The sequence below is a fragment of the Cotesia glomerata genome, linkage group LG4 (assembly GCF_020080835.1).
Source record: "Cotesia glomerata isolate CgM1 linkage group LG4, MPM_Cglom_v2.3, whole genome shotgun sequence".
Classification (NCBI taxonomy): domain Eukaryota; kingdom Metazoa; phylum Arthropoda; class Insecta; order Hymenoptera; family Braconidae; genus Cotesia; species Cotesia glomerata.
The window spans coordinates 28,702,379-28,724,684 of NC_058161.1; the positions used below are offsets into that span (position 1 = coordinate 28,702,379).

The window sequence follows — 22,306 nt, forward strand, 5'->3', positions numbered from 1 at the left end:
AAAGTATCGATGAGATCAGGAATGAATGTTCGTAGGAGGCAGTTGAAAAATTTGGAATTTTAAATGTGATATTGTTCTGTTTGGCAGCCACTCTCTCAGAACGTCTAATATCTGGTGACTCTTCGACAAACAAGCTTCTGAGAAATCTAGGTTCGCCAGAGCTAAGAAGTTTATACAAAAAACACCCAAGAATTACCCAGTCAGCATCCAAGTCAGAAAGATTTCAGTATGAAGTCTTTTAAAAAACTTCTTATAGAAGTCCTAATGTGACGTCTTAAGGAGCTCTTTTTTACGAGGTCAGAACTAAGAGCTCTTAATGAACTCATAAGTTTGGAGTCAATTTTCTGACATCTAACTGAGTCCCTTTTTTGGACTTCTTTTTGAGTTGCGTATAATGAGCTTATAGACATTATAAACAAAAACACAAATTTCTTTTTAATATAAAGCTGTCAAAATCTTATTCATTTTTCATTTATTACTTTCCTGATTGAGAAATTAAATTGAAAATGATTAAAAATAATTCGAATTAAATGATTTAAAACAATTTGAATAGATTAATATATAGCGATATACACTTGGCATAGGTTAACTCATTTCTCTTAATCCAGGTTAATTAAATTTTTCAAAATTTTAAATTATATTATGAAGTAATAGGCAATAATGTTAAAATCTGGTTCGTAATCAAACTAATTTAGATAAAATAATAAAATTGGATTCTAATCTGAAAAATTATGTGAACTTTCTACAATGAAGGAGTACTTTTGCATGTATCAATTTTTAAACATTTTATTGAATTTAACGATATCTATAACTATATACTTATTAATTATTGTTGAATTTTTAATATTCATTAATTTATCTATTAGATTTTATATTGTGAAAAGTAAACAAAATTTATATAGACTATTTAAAAAAATATTACAGGTAGACTTTTGAATATTTTTTAGTATATAAATATTTGTAAAAGTTACTTTTTCTCTATCGATACACAGTATCAAATAGAATAAATAATATAGACAATGATCGCAACATTTCATCACTATATAAACTTAGCTTATAAGAATAATGAGATGTGTAACGACATATCGTTTGAACAGCGTAGGGGTTAGGTATCGATCTAGCACGCGCGCGACTCGGGTTCGAATCTTAGTTACGGCAATTGTGACTTTCACTTTCTCTTTAAACCGACAATATTAGGTCTAACTAAAATAATAAACATTCGAAATCAGCATCGGTGCTTCATAAAACTCTGAATTATTTTTTCATAATTTACTTTTATTATTATTATTATTATTAATATTATTTTTGTTGTGTTCTTATTATTGTTATCATTATAATAGCGTATAGAGATAAAAATCATTCATTTGTGCGAGTTCAGAAAAAGAGCTCTTTAAGAGCTCGTTTTGATGAGTTCTTAAAGTCTACAACAAGCGGCGCATTCGACCTCTTCAGAAGGTCTTAAAGACGTCTTTTAGACGTAGACTCTGACGTCCAAATCAGAAATCTGAGCTCATTTGGAATAACTTAATACGTCATTTTGCTATCTGGGTATATATATTTATTTGTCCTTAGAGCCGAAGCTCCCTCAAGGCCATCAATAAGCAATACATTATATATATATATATATATATATATATATATATATATATATATATATATATATATATATATATATATATATATATATATATATATATATATATATATATAAGTATACAGATTAAAAATAATTCGAATTAAATGATTTAAAACAATTTGAATAGATTAATATATAGATATACACTTGGCATAAGTTAACTCATTTCTTCTTAATCCAGGTTAATTAAATTTTTCAAAAATTTTAAATTATATTATGAAGTAATAGACAATCCCGAGTAAAACAGAATTCCGCCGCACCACCGCTGCACGGCTTTTGCGCCGCACCACCGCTGCACTACAGCCGTGACAATTTTGGTTATTTTACATATATATATAGCAGCATAGCAGCAGCAGGCAGCAGCATATATATATATATTTCTAGATGTACGTCGTCACGGTTATTGTTCAACGACGGTTAAACACTGTAGTATGCGAGCTGACCGATTGCCGTGTCATTGTGGCCCGGATGAAATGCATCAGCCGTCAATGCCCGCAGCTGTAGTGCTGCGCATAAAAAATTATGCCAGAATCGGGATTGAACTGGATCGCTGATTGACAGTCATACAGACGTCAGGCAAAGATGGGTAGTTGGTCAATCATAGGCTTAATCGGATGCTTATTTAAGTTTTTGATAATTATTTCTATTCCATGAATTCTAAATAATAAATCATTCTATGAATTTAGAATTCTATTATTCTATTATTTAGAATTCATGGAATAGAAATAATTATCAAAACTAAATTAAGTATCCGTTAAATATATGGTGATTAAAATACATCTTTAACACAAGTCTGGGATGGCATTATAGGAAAAGCCCTTGACTTTCAATCAGATGATCCGAGTTCGATCCCCGGTCTGGGCGAAGTGATTTTACATTGAATTTTTTTTTTTTTAATATTATCGTATACGCGAACATTTTACGAGCTTAATATCGATTTTTCTGGGCGAATGCACCATGCACCTATTTTCTTTCATCGGATTCCTACGATGACACGGTGAATCGACCGCAATGAGCTAGTTGTTTGCCAGTTATTCATATACACTAATGTTTGACTAACGTTTGACCGTGAATCGACCATATTATAACCATGACGGTAAAACCGCTAGGGAGTCTCTTCTCTTCATATATATATATATATATATATATATATATATATATATATATATATGTATGGATACTCAAATGAAAGCTCTTGACGAGTGTAACATCGGGATGAGCTTATATCTTTAAAAACGTCAATACTTAAGAAAGTACAGTGCAATTTAATAAAATTCATTATTTAATAAAGCAAAATTTTATTCATTTATTGTTCACAAGTCACGGCAATCACATAGTGACCGCAAGGTTGCTAGTTATAATAAATTAATTAATATTGCTGAAGAGCATATGAAATATTGAAAAAGCAAAAATTCAGATCAAAACCTTTCCAATGATACTAAATTTAATTTAAAAGCTCATTTTATCACATAAATATGCCGGATATTAAAATTTTCCTTATTCTCTCAATTTATGATTTGTAAAATTTTACAGAATTTTAATTTTTTATTATTTATTAAGAGATTTATTAGAGTTCAGTAATTATATAGATTAAATAAAATTTAATCAAAGTTACAAGCGCACAACTTTGAGTAGGCAACATTTATTTGACAGGTCAATTATCAATTATGAAGATTTGTCTTAGAATTTAATTTCAACGTTCCAAAATTTGAGTCTGATAGCAATGAAAATTAATTTAGCAGATATTTAATAATTTTTAAAATTTTTTTAATAAATAAATTATGGCAATAAAAAATAAGAAAAAAAATTAGGAAAACGGTTGACCCTAAAGGCCATCGCTGCAACTTCCCGCTAATTCCATACTTAGGCGCTTAAAATTGCACCAATGACGTTTTTGAGCTCTTCGAGCTTGAAAATACAATTTATGGGTTATTTTGAGCTCTCCGAGCTCAAAGAGATTGCTTTCCTATCCTTTAAAGCTCTTCGAGCTCAAAAGTCTGATAGAGATTTGATAAGTCACTATTTTTTGAATTTTTAAACCACAATAACTTGAATGAATAAACCGATTTTTACGCGGTTAGAAGCATTCGACGCAGTTTTTTAAGCCTCACAAAGAATCTCAAATTTTGAATTGATCGCGCTAGGAATTTTGAAGTTATTCCGAAAAAACACTTTTTTCGGTTTTCTTTCGTTCACGATATCTCTCGAACGAATCAAACCGGATTTTTGACCGGACTGGTGGCGATCGACGTGATTTTTCAAGGTTAAGAGCTGATTAGTTTTTGGAATTGAACCATAAAGCCGTTTAAAAGTTATTCCAAAAAAACCACATTTGAAAAAAATTTTTTTTTCAGTTTTTTGAAGATTTCTCAAAATCTATTGATCTGAATCGGTCCAAATAGTTTGTAAAATCTAAGTTTGGTCAAGCCTTTTCGAATGGCACCAACCACGATGAAATCGGTCAAGCCGTTCAAAAGTTATAAGCGGTTCACATACTTTCACACACACACACACACACACACACACCGTGACAACCTCGCGGGGATAGTCAGGGAAGCTTCCTGTGACCTTCAAACGTCGAGATCTGATGAAAACTCGATTTTTGCAAAACGGTGAAAACAATAACTTCCCGATTTTTGAAAATCTTCGATTTTCTTAGCGGGAAGTTAAAAATTAGGAAAACGGTTGACCCTAAAGGCCATCCCTGCAACTTCCCGCTAATTCCGTTAATACCTGGCCGCTTTTTTGAGCTCTTCGAGCTCAAAAGTACAATCTGTGTGTTGTTTTAAGCTCTCCGAGCTCAAAAAGATACCTTTTCTATGCTTTTGAGCTCTTTGAGCTCAAAAGTCTGATAGAAGTTTCATAGATCACTATTTTTTGAATGTTCATACCGCAATAACTTTTGAATGAATGAATCGATTTTTACGCGGTTGGCGGCATTTTACGTAGTTTTTTAAGCCTTATAAATAATTTCTAAGTTTCAATTGGTCAAACTAGAAATTTCGGAGTAACTCTGAAAAAACACTTTTTTCGGTTTTCTTTCGTTCACGATATCTCTCGAACGAATCAACCGATTTTTACCGGATTGCCGGCGATCGACGTGGTTTTTCAAGGTTGAGAGCTGATTAGTTTTTGGAATCGATCGGTTGAGCCGTTTAAAAGTTATCCCAAAAAAACCACTTCAGAAAAAATTTTTTTTCCTACTTTTTTTTAGATTTCTCCGAATTTCTCAAAATCTATCGGTCCGAATCGGTTCAGATTAACAGGAAATCTAAGTTTGGCAAAGCCCTTTCGAATGGCACCAACTGCGATGAAATCGGTTCAACCGTTCAAAAAAAAGTTATAAGAGGTTTACATACTTACACACACACATACATACAGACATAGTGACACTCTCGCGGGAATAGTCAGGAAAGCTTCCTAGACCTCAAAACGTCGAGATCTGATGAAAACTCGATTTTAGAAAAACGGGTAAAACCAATAACTTCCCGATTTTTGAAAATTTTCAATTTTTAGCGGGAAGTTAAAAAATTGACATGTAGAAATTTAAAAAAATTATAAATGCAATTTTTTAAAAATAATTTTCTAGAAAAAATTTATTTGTTGAATAAAATTAAAAAATTATCAAGTGACTGTTAAAACTTTAATGCCATCTGATAGCAATGAAAAAGGGATAAATCACTAGGAAATAATTGTGCAGCCCTAGGGCTGGTGGAAATATATTTCTGCTAGAAGTCTATTTAATTCTTGCAGTGCGTTCTGAATAATAATTCTATAAGAATTGCTAGCATTATTTTTTTTTCAATAAGTGACAGAATGGTCTTAGTTTGTATGCAAAAAAATTACAATTTCAATTCACTGATATGATACTGAAATTGAGAGACAGCTGATAATTTTTGCAATTTTTTTTAATTAAAAAATTATAACAAAATAAATTTATTTTAAAAAATTTCATTTTTAGAAGCTCTAATGAATTAAAACAAATAAATTAAACAATTAAAAAAAAAAATTTTTTTCTGGAGTTTATTTTTCGATTTTTAAGTGCTAAAATTTTCAGTTTCATATTTTTTTAAGTTTTAATGATTTTGTAGAATTTTTATAACATAAAATTCAAAATTTTACAATTTGAAATATAAAATTTTTACTCTTTAAAATTCAAAAAAAAAAATTATAAAATTTTCTTTTAAAAAAAAAAATCTTTTTACGCCCCTGATGAAAAAATTTTAATTTTTCAAGACATTTACGGAATTTAAATAAAAATCACTTTTTACAACTGATAATTAATTTATACAAAAAAAATTGATTAAAAATAAAATAAAATCTAGCTGTCACTTGACAATTTTTTAATTTTCCAACTCGCAAAAAATTATTTAAAAAAAATAGCATTTTTAATTTTTTAAAAATTTCTGTCATTTTTTTTTGTCATAATTTATTTGTTAAAAAAATAAAAAAAATGATCAAATATCTGCTGAATAAATTTTTATAATAAAATGTATAAGAAATAAAATCTACTCACAACATGGCGACGAAACAAGGTTGTACGTTACTGAAGAAACGAAAGAGAGAAAAGAAGGGAGTGGTAGCCATTGCTAGTGGCCGCCATGTTTTTCACCTCAAGTGGGTGTTTAGAAGGCCGGGGTGAAAAATCATCTCTCAGGATATGCAGGTAATTAATAATCCCTTATTTCTCGATAATTACATTAAAAACAACCCACAAACATTATTAACTAAATAATTGACAGAAAACATTGACACACTAGAAATATTTAGCAACGTCATTTGGTGAAATCGCACATAGTCCGTCGTTATGACTCACGTACCAAACGCGTAGTCTACGACAAGGTTATTTCCAATTATTTTAAATATTTTCGTCAGCTATCACAACAAATCCATGGGTTATTGCTCCTCTCTCTTCGTCATTGGGTGACTAAAAAATAATTCTAAATTTTTCTTCTTTTTATTAATCTGGACAATTGTCACCAACAATTTATTTATTTAAATATTTAAATATAATATTCCATTAGTCATAGAGATTGCATCATTTATGTCCATTATTTCTCTACTTCTACTCTACTAGTTTTCATTTTCTTCTCAAGCTCTTTAACTTTACTATTGATGTTTTTTTATTTTTATTTCTTCCTTTATTATCATTTTACTCTTTTAAATGTCCTTTTAACCTTTGCGCGGGATTATTTCACTATACATTCCATTACTTTTTATGTGACATTTTTTTATTGATATTTGCTATTTAGGCCAAATTTTGTTTTTCCAAAAATCATTTTTTACTGTTTAAAAATTAGAAAATTAGAAAATTTTTTTTAATTAGTCTTATGTAATAATTTTATTGAAAATTAATAATTATAAATTTAAAAGAGAAAAAAAAAATTTTTAATTTTTCTAATTCATTTTTTATGAAATTATGACATTAATTTAAAGTTAGCAGTCGCGTGACCATTTTTAATTTTTAATAAATAAATTTGTTCAAAATTATTTCTAAAAATTGCATTTTTATTTTTTTTTTTCATTTTTTTCAACATAATTTATTTGTTAAAAAAATTTTAAAAATTATAAAATATCTGATAAATTAATTTTCATCATGAAATTTAGAATTTAATCCATAAAAATTTAACAAATTTTGAAAGTTTTAATTTATTTCTTCTAATTATTTTTATTATGTTAAAAAACAAATTTTGTGGTCGCTAAATTTTTATCTTACATTAAAATATTGATTAAAAAATTTCTTTTTATAGTCAATTTTTTTTTTTAATCTAATTTTACCGAAGTTGGATTAAAAATCATTTGCTACATAAAAATTTACTCCATTTTTTAATAATTGAACAATAAAATTTTAAATTAGTCATTAGCAGTCACTAAACAATTTTTTAATTGTATTTAAAAAAAAAATTTGTTCCAAAAAATTATTCTTAAAAAATTACATTTTTTATTTTTTAAAATTTCTTATAAAATTTATTAAATATATGCTAAATTAATTTTCATAAAAAATTGACAAAAATTTTTCTTTTCGGCTTTAAATTTTTATTTGAATTTTAAGAAGAAATAAAAAAATAACAATAAATTTTTACTCTCAAAATTTGTCAAATAATTTTTTATAAAAATTTTATTGCAATAAAAAATTTTTTTCTTAAGAAATGATAGAAAATTTTTAAAATAATAAACAATAAAAAATTAAATATATGAAAATTTTGATTTTTATTAAATCTGTAAAATAATTATTAAAATCAAAAATATTTTTTTAGTGTCAAAATGGGAAGGAGATTTAATTTTTCCTTCATAAAGACATGCCATCCCATCAACGACAGCGGAACCTCCACCCAGGTACGACAACCGGAACTACTGTAACTTAATAAATAAAAAACAAACAATAGAAATCTTAAAAGTCAACATCTAAGAACTCGTTTAAATAAAAGAATAAATATAAAAAAAAAAAATAAATAAATAAATACAAGAGCAAGAACAACCAACAGGATTTACCGATAATCTTCAATCTCGAATCTAAAATCTTCAAATTAAAGGAACAAAATTCAACGGATTCATCGTTACAGATTAAAAAATGTGGTTTTATGAGTGATTAATTTTATTAGTAACATATTTATTAAAAGAGTTTGAAGTAATTTCGTGGTGGTGGTGACCTAAGTCACTTTTGAGGACGGACAATAAATTTAATTAAAAAAATTTATTGGTAAGTTATTTTTTAATATATTATTATATTAATTTATTTTTTAATTATTAATTATTAATTCTTACTAATTATTTTTTATTTTAGTTCCTCAGATTGGTTTCACATGTAACATGTATTTAAAATTATTAATTTTGACGCTAATATCTGTTTTCTAGGTGATATTTAAGTATTAATTATTACAAACGGCACATGTAATTAAAACGCTTGAAAAATCTCGAATTATGCAAAACCTGTTATATGAAAGATTTTAAATATTTCAATTGTATATTACAAGAGAAATAATATTGAATAAAAGTTATCGTAATTACTGATAATATTATTCGAAATATTATAATTCAATATTTGTTTAAATTTGATGTCGAGTCATAAATTTTAAAGCTTAAAAATAAATAATTTTAAATACTTAAATTTAAATAAAATGATTTTAGTTATAGTTTAATTATTGTTCATTTAAAATTGGATTTTTTAAACAACTAATTAATAATTTCCTGAAGGTTTATATAAATTTTTGAACATTTCAAAAATTTATGTTAACTGCCCAGATAGCCAGTTGATGGTAACTTGTATAAAATTTCAAGTTTAATATTGGCTATTTGCCTCATTAACGACTTTGTAGCAAATTGACATCTATTTATATGTTAAAGCCGTTTGGTGTAAATTTGAGGAGCAGATTGATGGCAGACTTACTGTAAAAGTTGGAACGCAACATTTGTAAGCTTAATTTGCTTGCAAACTGCATGCAGATTGACAGAAGCTTTAGAATTTTTTGTCTTATCAATGAAAAATGGGCATGTCAGGCTAAGCCAGAATGCCAAACATTGGGTCTTTGGCCGAACTAAGTCCTGAGTAAACTTAGTAAGAATAAGTGTAGTAAAAATGCTTTAACTAAGGTAAAGTACCTAGTAGTTAAACAGGTTTCAAAGTAAAACGTATTTGACCCTACTTTTGATATATAAAAGATGTAATTATTAGTTTAAATTAGTGATTTTCATGAAAATATAAACAATTTTGAATTAATTGAAGTACAAAATAGCCCAGATAATTGATTATTTATATTTTGACGTTTTTAAGATAGACTATGAAAGGTAAGCAAAATTTTTCAACGTTTTATTGAAATATCAAAAGAATTATAACATTATTAAATAATATCAATATTTAATGTATTCATTTAAAAATGAGAAATATCTGTATTTAATTTTTAATTACATAATTTTATGAATGACAAAGCAAATTTTTCAATTATAAATAAAAAGGGCCATTCGGCAGTCGAAATGGAAGTAGATTTTTCAAATAAAAAAAATTGATTTTTAATAAAATAATATAATAACACTGATAATGTATAAGTTAATTCATGAATTAAAAACAAAATTCAATAATAAATTTAAAACTATTTACAATAAATTTTGGAAAAAAAAATTATCTTGTGAAGAAAAAGTTTCTCAAATATTTACCAAAGAATTGCACAGATTATAAGATTTGAATTATAAATGTCCAAATTTTAAGTAACTGCTGAGAAACAACAGTTTTCAAGTTAATCAGAATTTTGCAACCGGATAAAATTTTAGTTGAAGAAAACAATGGTTAGAACTAATTTGTGACATATTTACTGACAACCTACCCGAAAACATTACACAAAAGACTGATCAATATCGTAATTATTGAATTTACATCATGATTAACCTATGATGTAGACAATAATTCTAAAACGGCTGCAACAGTAAAACTGTTTCATTAAACGAACTCTAAAAGGAGTAATATTGAGGCTACTACCCCTTCTAAGTAGTGAAAATTAAAGCTTATTAAAAGAGCTTTACGATGCATTTTACCGAATTTCAATATTTTGTCTAGTTCAGTAATTATACCAAGTTGAAGTAGTAAAAACATCAATTTTTACGATTTTCAAAATTTCAAAATCCTGTCATTTCCAAATTACTCGCCCGATTAAGCTCATCTTCGAACTTAACCTTGGTCTTGATCGATAGATAAAGCATGCTGAGTTTGAGAAGAATCGGTCATAAATTGAAAACGCTATCGTGCTGACAAACCGCGTTATATCGTATAAATATATATATAAACTTTTGAACTATATATATTTTCTGACTCAGCTCGACAAACTAAGTCAGAAAATGGCTAAATTTTTCAAAAGTTGCGCCATGAGGACGGCTGCAATAGTTAGATTTTTATAAAATCTACTAAAAACTCAATTCAAAATGTTCAATAATTTTAACTACACTTATTTTAGCTGTAAAATTATTTAATTTGCAGTAATTAATACAAATCACAATGTTGATCACTAGTTTATAAACCTATTAGATATTAAGGGTGCTGTTAAAATTATACGGCTCCAGTTTGTTCAAGTTCTGGATACGGCTTTGAAAATTTGGAGATATAGTTAGACGCTAAAATTTAATATAAAAATTATAGCTTATGTCTGCAAAAATATATATTATTTAGAAAAGACTATTTCATTGGGTGGTACAATTTTTTGCCCTCCGGGCGAAAGTGGCAACTTTCGTCCCGCTGCACTAAACAGTTGCCGCTTTCCGCCTTCGTCGGACAAAAAAATAGTATACACTCCACGGGAAGTAAATAAGAAGCTGCCTCAGATCACATGTTTGTTGACCTCGGCTTCGCCTCGGACCAACAATTACATGTGACTCTGAGACATTTCTTACTTTTACTTCCCCTAGGTGTGTAATATACTATTTACTTGAAATGATGATATATCATTTTTTTTTTTATTTGACGCGATTGATTTCGGATTTATTTGACTTAGTACCTTTTTCATGAAAAAAATAGCATCTATCGGTGATTCTAGACATGTTAACTTTTAAGTTAACAAAAATGATAATTGTTTTTATAATGGTGAAAAAACTTTACAGAAATCAACATTACTTATAATAAATATATGGATTTTTTATTACAACAGATTCGATAAGTCTGTTCAAGTACATGGTCCCATTTTTTATGTGAGTGTTCAGATACTGGGTACTTTACATTACTAATTCTTACTAAGTTTACTCAGAACTTAGTTCGGCTGGACAGACCCCTTGATGATGGCTACTTGGATGCCAACTGACAGCAGATTTTGGCTTTTCCAATCTTTTGTAGTCAAGCTTGCCTGAAATCTGCGCCTTTACACTGGCACCAAACTGCGTTAGAAGATTGGCGTTAACCTTAACAGCAATATTTTGGAAAAATTCTGGATTTGTAGCCAACTTGACTTCCAATTGACACCAATCATTGGACAGTAACTTTTGTACTGTTATTTTGGTTATTGGGTAATGTTTCAATTAGTTGTTTGTCCGTTCAAAATGTTAAGTTGCAGCTAAAAACCGTATCCACTTGAAATTTTGGAGAAAAACTTTTTTCTCTCAAAGAAGGTTCAGAAAGATGATAGTTTTTGTAAGTTTTAGCGGCACGAGCATCAAAATTTTGAAACAAGACTAACATTTTTATAAAAATAGGCTTTTTCTTGTACTTACTCCCCCGCTATTGAGGATCAATAATTTTCTCAAAAATTGGGGAGGTATTTAGCTTTCACTAATTCAAGTCGGGTGGAGTAAAGCTATTTTACAGAAAACAATAACTAAATATTCTCACCTTACAATCCTGAAACCTCATAAATTTGAGCACTAGCTTAAATTTCATAAATTTAGAGACTTTAGATCTATAATAAAAGTTTGCTTTAATCACAAATATGAAAAGAAATAATGAACTTTTGATTTTGATTTCTTTTTGATAAAAAAATTTAATATTTAATTTAAAATCTAAAATTTTTAATTATATCATTTTCTAAACACCGGTAATATTTTGAACAAAAAGTGTTTATTTTGTTTTAAACAAAATTTTTCGTTGAAGTAAGGCCTCAAAAAACTTACTGTCAATTCAACAGTTTTAAATTATTAAAGTTATCTTCTTGAAATAAGAAAACTGAATATTTTTAAATAATATTAAAATTAAAAAAAATATGTCTGTTTTTGAATCAAGTAATTTTTCTGTCAATATGAAGAAATAATGAACTTTTGATTTTGATTTCTTTTGATAAAAAATTTAATATTTAATTTTAAAAATTTAAAATTTTTAATTATATCATTTTTCAAACACCGGTAATGTTTTTGAACAAAGTGTTTATTTTGTTTTAAACAAAATTTTTTCGTTGAAGTAAAATTCCTAAAAACTACTGTCAATTCAACAGTTTTAAATTATTAAAGTTATCTTCTTGAAATAAGAAAACTGAATATTTTTAAATAATATTAAAATTAAAATATGTCTGTTTTGAACAAGTAATTTTTGTCAATATGAAGTAATTATAATATTACTTTAACATAATCTTTTACAAATTTATAAAGTTCATCATAATTGGTAAATCAAGTTTAAATACATTAAAAAATTATATAATTAAATTCATTACACATGAATAGTTTATGTTTGTGTATATTATTAAGAAAACTTATGTTTAATTAATTTTTTTTAATTATTTACAATTATATTAGCTTTGCACAAAATAGAATCATTTAAAAAATCATTTAATATAATCTCCTCTGTAATAGTAACAGAGAGAGAATTTTTCTTGTACTTTTACTTGTACACCTTTCTCGGTTTTACAAGGCTGATCTCCCCTCTTTCTCCTAGCATTTACGCTTTCCTTGCTCTTCTTCTATATTGGGACCCTCAGCAAGTCCCACCCAACACTTTCTCTGCTTTATATTGCGGCCGTAGACCCATTCTTGTGCTTTCTGTACCGCATTTTGCCCTGAACCTCAATTCCTAACATGGGAAAAAAACCACAGAGAAAACCCATGATAGTACAGTCAAGCTCGGCTACAAGCTCTACAGTGATTGATAAGAAACTCTTCTTTATCGACCACTGGAGCATTAGGGCCCCTCTCCTAGTGTGTAGAGGACCCCTCGCGCTAACCAACGCCGACTAGAGTGGTCACCCATTCAAGTTGTTGCTTAAATAGGTGACTAACCTCAAGTCAGACGTGTGCCGCCCTGCTACACGGAAAGAAATACATTGGTGGATATCCCTATGTCGTTGTATTGCATTGCTATAAGCCCTATGCATATAGTGATTATCTACTATACTGTAAGTGGTACCAAAATCTTTGCGTCTATTACACGGGCGCATAGGAGGCTTGACGTGACAGCATTGCCGCCAGCCCCATACATGGGAAAAAATTTCTGGGAAATTCTACGATACAACTATTGTAAAGCTGGATCATACTTTTATTACTATTAATTGTCAAATATTTTGTAAGAAAAAATACTATTTATCTGATGATAAAATACGAGATATTACTATTGTAAAAGTAAGAGATGAAAATTTCCCAGTGCCGTGTTCTCTGTATCTTTTCAATAGAACTATAGCAAATTCTACAATAGTTGAATTTGAATGTTTCTCAATTAGTTTTTGAGTGATGGCCGTGCATCAAGGCTAGACTTCGAGTTTATGTAACAAACAAACGATATGCTTTCTTAGTTCATCTCGGATAGCGTAGAGGGACAGTCTCTGGCTACCTCAAATTGTTCTGGGTTCGATTCCCTGATAGCACGAAAATGTCGCTTTCTTTTTCGATTACTGTACAGGTACCAATTAGTCCAACCTTCTATCTCTCTCCCTCCTTAATATTTCTTTAAAAAACCAACGTAAATTTTTACAATAGTTGAATTGTAAAGTTCACAAACACATATTGTTTAATTTGCTCTATAGTGTTCGACTTTTTACGACTCTTGCTAGTCTTATTTTGTTGGATAAAATTTACAATAGTAGATCGTAAAATTACTAAATGAGAAGTATAGTCCACTGTTACTATTTTATTTAGTAAAAATTACAATAGTAAAAATAGTAAAAACTCCTTCAATTTTCTTTTCCGTGTAGTGGTCGCAGATGTCGCAATGCCAGCTTGCTTCTTCCGCGATATTACTTAAGCGCGACAATCAATCAATTCTATCGGAATTTGGCCAGTATTTCATGGGTACAACTATCACTGTACCGACATAAAATTCATAAATTAGTAAAACTATTTTGAAATTAATTGTAACATTAAACTCAGTTTAATACAAAAATTTTTTAAATATTTTTCGTCGAACACAATTGATAGAAGCAAGGATTTGTTTATATTTAATAAGCTTTATTAAATCTGTTAATAAATGATTTTTTAACAGGTAACAAATATTTATTAACAGTTATATAAGTAATTTGTTTAGTACAATTTATTAACTGTTAAAAATATTTATTAATGGTTAATGAATATTTGTTAACTGTTAAACGAATATTTATTTATAAAAAATAAAAAGTAAAAAATAGCAATTTCCTTTTGACACTTTTTTTATAACCCTATAGCTGGAATACATGATAATAATTAAATTCACTAAATAAATTAACGTTTTTAATATTTAAAAATATAAAAGTATAATTATGAAGCTATGATAAAATTCTCTGCTATTTTATAATAAATGTTATTATAATGTAATATAATTAATTGCAAATAATTTATAAAGATGATTTTTATTTGTAAAACCATCTTTTTCTTTATATCATATAACATTGCAAATTGCAAGCGAAAACAACAAATTCACTCTACAAAATATTTACTAATTGTTAATAAATATTTCTTAACTATTAATAAATACTTATTAACTATTAACAAATGTACTTTTCCACCCAAATAGATATTTATTTAATAAAAAGTTAAAAAAAATATTTATTAAAATTCTAATAAATTAAATAATTGTCTTCAAATAAATTAAATTATTAACAGTTAATAAATCCTTCTATCAGTGTGCATAACCCATTCAATTAATTAAACTATTCTAAAAGTTTTCACATTATGATCACGTACCAGTATATGATCACTCCATGTATTTGTATATCTATATTCACAAATATAGGTATACAAATACATGGAGTGATCATATACTGGTACATGATCATATATTGGGGCTTTTACCTTACTCTAATATCAGCATAAGAGATATAACAATAACGGATAGACTGTTCTGCCAGGAGCATCGTAAATGTCGCTATATATATAACTATAAAGTAGTCAGTACTTGTCTCGGATAGCTTAACTGGTAGAGCCCTTGGCGCGTAACCGAGAGATCTGGGTTCGATTCCCAGTCTGGGCTGTCTGATTATTTTTTCAATTACGGAAAAATTCCCACTGAGTAGGTCCCCCCTTTCCCCTATCCGTTCTTTCCCAACTCCCTTAAAAAAAATTTGCTTTGATATGGTTGATGTTACTATTCCCACCATAGCCAAATCATCTATGCTGACGATTTTTATATCGAATCAAAATCTTCTAAACCATACAGTATAGTGTTCACACCCATAGTAACATAGTGATATCCGCAATGTATTTCTTTCCGTGTATCTCTGCCATTTTTAGAGGTTGGCAACGTAACGCACATATTTTTAATTATAATCACTGAAAAAAATAGTGGTGCGTGCCGGGATCGAACCCGGATCCCACTCTTTCGAAAAGCGGGCACCGAGCCGACTAGGCTATTGCCAGCCTCTGTAATAGTAACATTCAATTTAAAAATAAAAATTTTTATTTTTATTTTTAAAATTCTTGCTTAAGGATTAAAGATACGGTAAAATTAATAGGGAATTTTTGGTAGAGGATTTAATTCTCTATAAAAAAAGACCTGACTGGCCTTTTATGACAAAATATATCTCGAAACTTTTAGTTTCGAGAAAATAGCGTATAAAGTTTTAACAGAATTTGAGTACAATTTTTAACAGAAAAATTCATTTCTGCTATGATAAAACGTTGTAACTCGAGATAAGTTTTCTTATCGTAACAAACTAATGCTCATTTTGATAAATAAATGGAATTATTATGACAAAACGCTGTAACTCGAAGAATTAAATGTTATAACTGTAGTTCGGGACTTTCCGCAATTCTTCGGCTCGCCATAGGACAAGCCGATTATAAAAAATTAACGATTTACAGCGTTTTGTTGTAACAATTTTTAATTTTTGTGTAAGGCCTGAAAAATGTCGTATCTCCGAGGGCATAAAAAATTTCCTCTATTTTCATTTTTTTAATTTCCAACACAGAAAAAAATTTACTTGAATCAAGTAAATAATTTTGAAGAATTTTATCTTCTTGATTTGAGTAAAAATTCTTAAACTAAAAAATTTTCCTTGGTTTAAGTAAATTTTATTTGATTCAAGAATTTTTCGTCAATGAAACTCTTAAAAATTATTTTCTTCGTTTAAGAATTTTTCTCTTGATTCGAGTTAATTTTTTTTTCGGTGAATGTAAACGTTTTTTTTGAAATAGTAAAATTCTTTTTATGATACCCTATCATTAAGTGACACAAAAACCTTTTTAGCTCTGTTACGACAAAAAGCAGCGTATCTCTGAGATATCTTCAATATTTCAGCCACAATCGTAACTTAAAACTTTTGAAAACTATGGATAAGTTTTATAACTTTATTTTTTAATTTTGAAAACAGGAAAATAGATAGAGCAAAATTGATGAGGATTTTTTCGTAGAAAATTAAATTTTCTATAAAAAGATCTGAAATGATTTTTTGTATCTTCAATATTTGAGCATTAATAATAATTGTTAAATTTTTGAAAAAATAAAAATAATTATTTCCAGAGAGATGATCACCCGGAGGCAGTGGAGTTAGCAAAATTAAAAGCGTTCATGGTGTAGATCGCTGCTTAGGGAATGAGGAATCCGGGCCTACGTTTAGTCGGGCTCACGACGTCACCAAGTGGTGGCGGCGTATTTAGCACACAGGCCGAGGAGGAGTTGCGACATTGGCTTGAATCACGCTTGGATGCATTGAGGTATAGACCCGGTTGCGTACTCGCGTTTTGTACTTAGCCTTTACGTCGCCCCCGACTCGGCCCTGAGTCCTCGACGAAGACATTGACTTTGCCGTGGTTAATCGTCCTGCCGGTGGCGAGAGGTGCTGGTGCTGGAGGACGTCGGCATCACCATCGTGTCAGACCTAGAGCCCGGATATCTGGTGATCGTGATCCAGCGACGTGCTGTTGTTCAATGTCTCACAAATGCTGCTGATCAGGTAATTTTGTTTTTTATCTAAAATTATTTTATTCCAAATCTAAAAAAATTTTTTTTAACAAAAAATTTATTGTGAGAAAAATTTTATATAGTCTCACATTACTAGATTTTTTAGACCACGCGTATGACGAGAAAAATAGACACATAAAATATTCTATAAAGTAAAAGCCCCAATAGATGATCATGTACCAGTATATGATCACTCCATGTATTTGTATACCTATATTTGTGAATATTATCATAAATACTTGATACAATAAATTTTTATATTTGATCAAGATTTTCAGATACTTTAGGGAAGCAGCGCCACCTACTTTAGCTGAAAAAAAAATTTTCTCACCTTGAGAAAATTTTTCTCTTGAATATTTGATACCCATTTTATATTATTTTACCGTGCAATTATACATATTGAATGAAAAAAAAAATGAGTCAATATTATTTGATCTTCTCATTTGACATATTAATCAATAAAATATTAATGAAAATTTACTTCTATCAAGAACTAAATTTTTTGGAGCAAGAGGCTGAATTTTTTCAAAACAACAAGATTTTCTTGACTTAAATAAATTTTCTTGGATCAAGATACGTATTTCTTAAAGCAAGAGAAATAATTTATTTGGAATAAGTGAAAATTCTTGTGTAAAAAAATTTTTTTGCTCAAGAAAATAATTAGGACGAAAAATATTTTCTTGGCTCAGGTTAACCTTTTTTTTCTATGTAAGAAATTTCTTAATTTTTTTTTCTTTTAAAAATCAACTATAAGGTAAACGCCCCAATAGATGGACGGTTAAGCAAACTTCCATGTTCTTTAAGCAAAACAATATAATAAAATGTAAATAATTTGTAATAAAACAAATTATATTTATGCAATAATATGTAATTAACTAGAAAAAAATAAGCAAAACTTGGTAAAATTTCGTAGTAATTAACAGAAAAGAAAAATTGAAGAAAAAGACCAAAACTCCAGTAGATGGACAAAATCTCCGGTAGATGGACAGCTAATACCATTAAATGAACACTCCTTACAAATAATATTTTTAACTTATTGCTTATATCAGAAGTAATGAATTGTTTAATTTTTTTTTTTCTAAAAACTAAAGCTTGATAGTAATTTTCAAAATATATCGGAAATTAATTTTACTATCCTTTAACACGTCGTACTCTCTTATACAAGATAACGCTAAATATATATTAATATAAAATAGATTATTAATTAATAATCTATATAAATTTCTATAAAACACAACGTTCAAAATATTTTAGGCGTGTTCCGCTTTTTAAATTTTCTTTTTTTGTGCAGTTTTTTTTCTTACTGTTCAGCTTTTTCCTTCCCTTTGTCTTTTGCAATTTCTCTTTTTATTTTCTTCTATTTTTCTTAATTTTTTTTATTTTTTCTGTAAACCTTCATTTGATCTTTTTTGTCTTTTTAATTTAACAAATAGAATTGAAAAAAAGTAAAGAAGATTCACCATGTAAAACACAATCTGTTCATCTATTGAATAGAATTTTATAAGTATTAACAATAGATAAGCAGTCAATTTGCTTATTTTCTTTCTATTTTATTATTAAAACCATATATTTTAGGTTTTTTCGTAAAATGTGAGTATAATCAAATGCACATACCTTACTTTTTCATTATTTTAAAATAATATCACTGTTAAAAATTTCTATAGTTAATTTTTACTAAAAATGTGTTAGAATGTTAATTAAAGAACCATTGATATAGTAATTATAATACTTAGTTTTGTAGATTTCATTCCACTATTTATTCCTAACTCAGCTTAAGAAAATTCACAGAAACAGTTTCCTATGCAATTTGGTTAAACGATCGCTATAAACGGCAATTTGTTTAATAATATTAAAATAAAAGATATTGTAATTTTACAAAACAAGGATTTACTATTAAAAAAAAATCATTTCTATTCTATTAAAATAATATTTATTCATGTATTCATATAGCAGCATATATATATATATATATATATATATACTATATATATATATATATATATATATCATATATATATGATATAAGTGATTTGTTAGTTAAAATAATAAAAAGATTAAGATTTTTTGTTAAAAATTTCTGGCGGTACCCATTTTACTAGAAATGTGTTTGAAGTTTTTACGCACCACACAATATAACAATTATCAATACTTGGTTTTGTAGAAATTTGCTCCACTATTTATTCCAACTCAATTTAAAGAAAATTACAGAAACAGTTTCTGTAATTTATTAAACATCTAATCGGCACATTTGAATTTTAATAATATTAAAATAAAGATAACTTGTAATTTTACAAAACAAATTCTATTAAAAAAAAAAATATTTCTGACTCTCTATTAAAAAAAGAAGATATTTATCACAACTTCATATAGCTTCACTGCCTATATATATATATATATATACTCTCTCTCACTGCTATATATATACTATATATATATAACTCATATATATATATATATATATATATATATAAGTAGTTCAATTGAAGTTAAAATAATAAAAGATTAGATTTACACTGTTAAAAATTTCTTGTAGTATTTTTACTAAAAAATGTGTTGGAAGTTTTTACGCACCACAATATAGTAATTATAATACACAGTTTTTACAGCCAAGAATTTACTTTCCACTTTTATTCAACTCAATTTAGGAAAATTACAGGAAACAATTTTTGCATAATTTACTAAACATCTATCGGCAATTCGTTTAACTGCTAATATTACAATACGGGTTGGCAATTTTTGCAAAACAAACGTTCTATTAAATGTTTTTGTAAGTTTTAGTACTCCGAGAAAAATATTCAATATATATATTCATATATATATAGGTAGGTTAAATCAGGTTGAAATAGTAAAAAAGAATAATTTGATTGATGTTGATTAATGATTTTCATTTTGTACTGAAGCGCTAATTATATCTTTACCGAAATTTTGGCACTTCATACAGACCTTAATTTGCTATTCATTACAAATACTCAAGAGTGAAAAACGCATTTGCCCTAACTAAGGAATCCCGAACGCTGAGCCACGCACTTGCCAGACACCGATACGCCAACCCCCTACGCCGTACGACCGATCGGTGGTTCAATATGTCTCATAATTCTTTATAAGCTAATCCTATGGGAGTGGCATTGGAGCATTACGACTTATTTTTACATCATTTGTGTTGTTGATGCTGTTTATTGAGTGCGAGAATAACTTAACTTTTACATTATTTATAATCATTAAATATTATAAAAAATTAGAGAGTCTAACTCTGCATATACTCGTTTCAAATATATCGATTTCCGAAATGATCATTCGAAAGTAATATTAAAATTTACATAAAAAGATAAACGATGCCTCAAATTTCTTATTGGTAATGACCAAGTTATTACAAATAATAATCAACTATAGACTTCAAAATTAGTAAAAACTAAAATATGGAGGGACATGTTGTTTTTTTGATACATCAGAATCTACATCAACAAGTAGACGCTATTACAGCGGTTCCAGAGTTATATAATCGTGACATTAGAACTTCGGCTTTATAATTGAAAAATTTATATTTTAATGTTTTCAAAAGCATAAGAAAATGACTTATAAAAAAAATCCCAACTTAGAGTATTTAAAACTAATTTTTTCACAGTAGGTTTATCTAAAACATATCTCAAAAGTTATACTGTATAGTGATAGAGGAATATATTCAATAATTATGATTTAACAGGCGAGACCGCTCCTTTTCTCGTTTTGCTCTCACGGAGTTCAACGGAACTATCTCTGTCTCACTTTCCCAACAGCACTAATTGCAGTTTCGATTGGTATCTGAAACGAATGTAATTTTTGAAAAAACGCGTTTGTGGTGAAATAGTTTATTGAATTATCTATTATCTCATAAAACGTTTTTCCAAGGTAGGCATTAGTTTCGCTAAATAGAATGAAACTGCAATCACTGGTCTCGGCTGTTAAATTAAAAGTGAAAATTAAACACTGAAGATTTCGAAGGTGATTAATTCTCTCCTAAGAAATAATAAGTATCTCAAATAATTGATTGTCTACTGAATATATTGTAGATGTTTACAGACATTAAAGTTGACCATAAAATAATCAGTGGAAACTTTTATTTTTATTTTTATTTTTATTTTTTGAATTATGGAGAACTATTTAAGTATGCATAAAATTATGAGAAAAAACGGACCTTCTTCATATTATCCTTAATTAGCTATAACAAAAAGAATATGATAAATGAAATTACTACAATGTTTGCAAATATAAGGCATTTTCATAGTAATTTAGCTTGGTTTTGTAGAATTACCTACAATATAAACAATAACAATTAGTGAAATTAAAATTCACGATTTAATTTCCCCATTAACATTTCAGATATTACAAAGAAAGTTACTAAATTTTGAAGACTCCATTGTAATTTCGATTACAACTTTGTTTCGCGATTTTACAAAAATTTCCACCGCAGCCAAACTACAAACAAATGTTTGTAAATCTCAAAGATTCCTATGGAAATTCACGACAAACGGTTTCGTAAGCAAGTCTAAGCCTGGTAGGGATTTTACATGAAAATCATTAAAATTACAATACTAACTCCTAAGTTTCCTGACATCTTTTTTTGAAGAATTACCAAAATTGTTTCATAACTTCAGCAGTGGTAAGTATCGATTTGTGTTTTACCCAACATTTGTTTTATAAAATAGTAGCAAACTTTGATATTTTAAACAGTGTAATATTTATTTTTAGTTAATTTCACAATTGAATTTTTGAATATCACAAAGAAAAATTGATTAAATTTTCAATGACTCCATTGTAATTTCTATTAAAACTTCGTTTTGTGATTTTACAAAATTTCTAGTAAACCAAATTACAAACAATGTTTGTAAATCTCAAAGTTTTTAATGAAATTTGACGAACAATTCCGTAAA

The 22,306-nt window shown here is 27.9% G+C and overlaps 1 long non-coding RNA gene and 1 pseudogene across 2 annotated transcripts; both read left to right on the forward strand.

Moving 5' to 3' along the window:
* Window positions 1-6,534: 6,534 nt before the first annotated feature.
* On the forward strand, window positions 6,535-17,033 carry LOC123262965. Of its 2 annotated transcripts, none has more exons than XR_006509064.1 (3): window positions 6,535-6,559; window positions 7,894-8,336; window positions 16,959-17,033. It is a non-coding gene; the product is annotated as an uncharacterized LOC123262965 (long non-coding RNA). The 2 variants fall into 2 exon arrangements; XR_006509065.1 differs by lacking the exon at window positions 16,959-17,033 and adding an exon at window positions 8,421-8,437.
* The window catches only part of LOC123264055, a 12,436-nt pseudogene continuing 7,160 nt past the window's right edge, over window positions 17,031-22,306 (forward strand).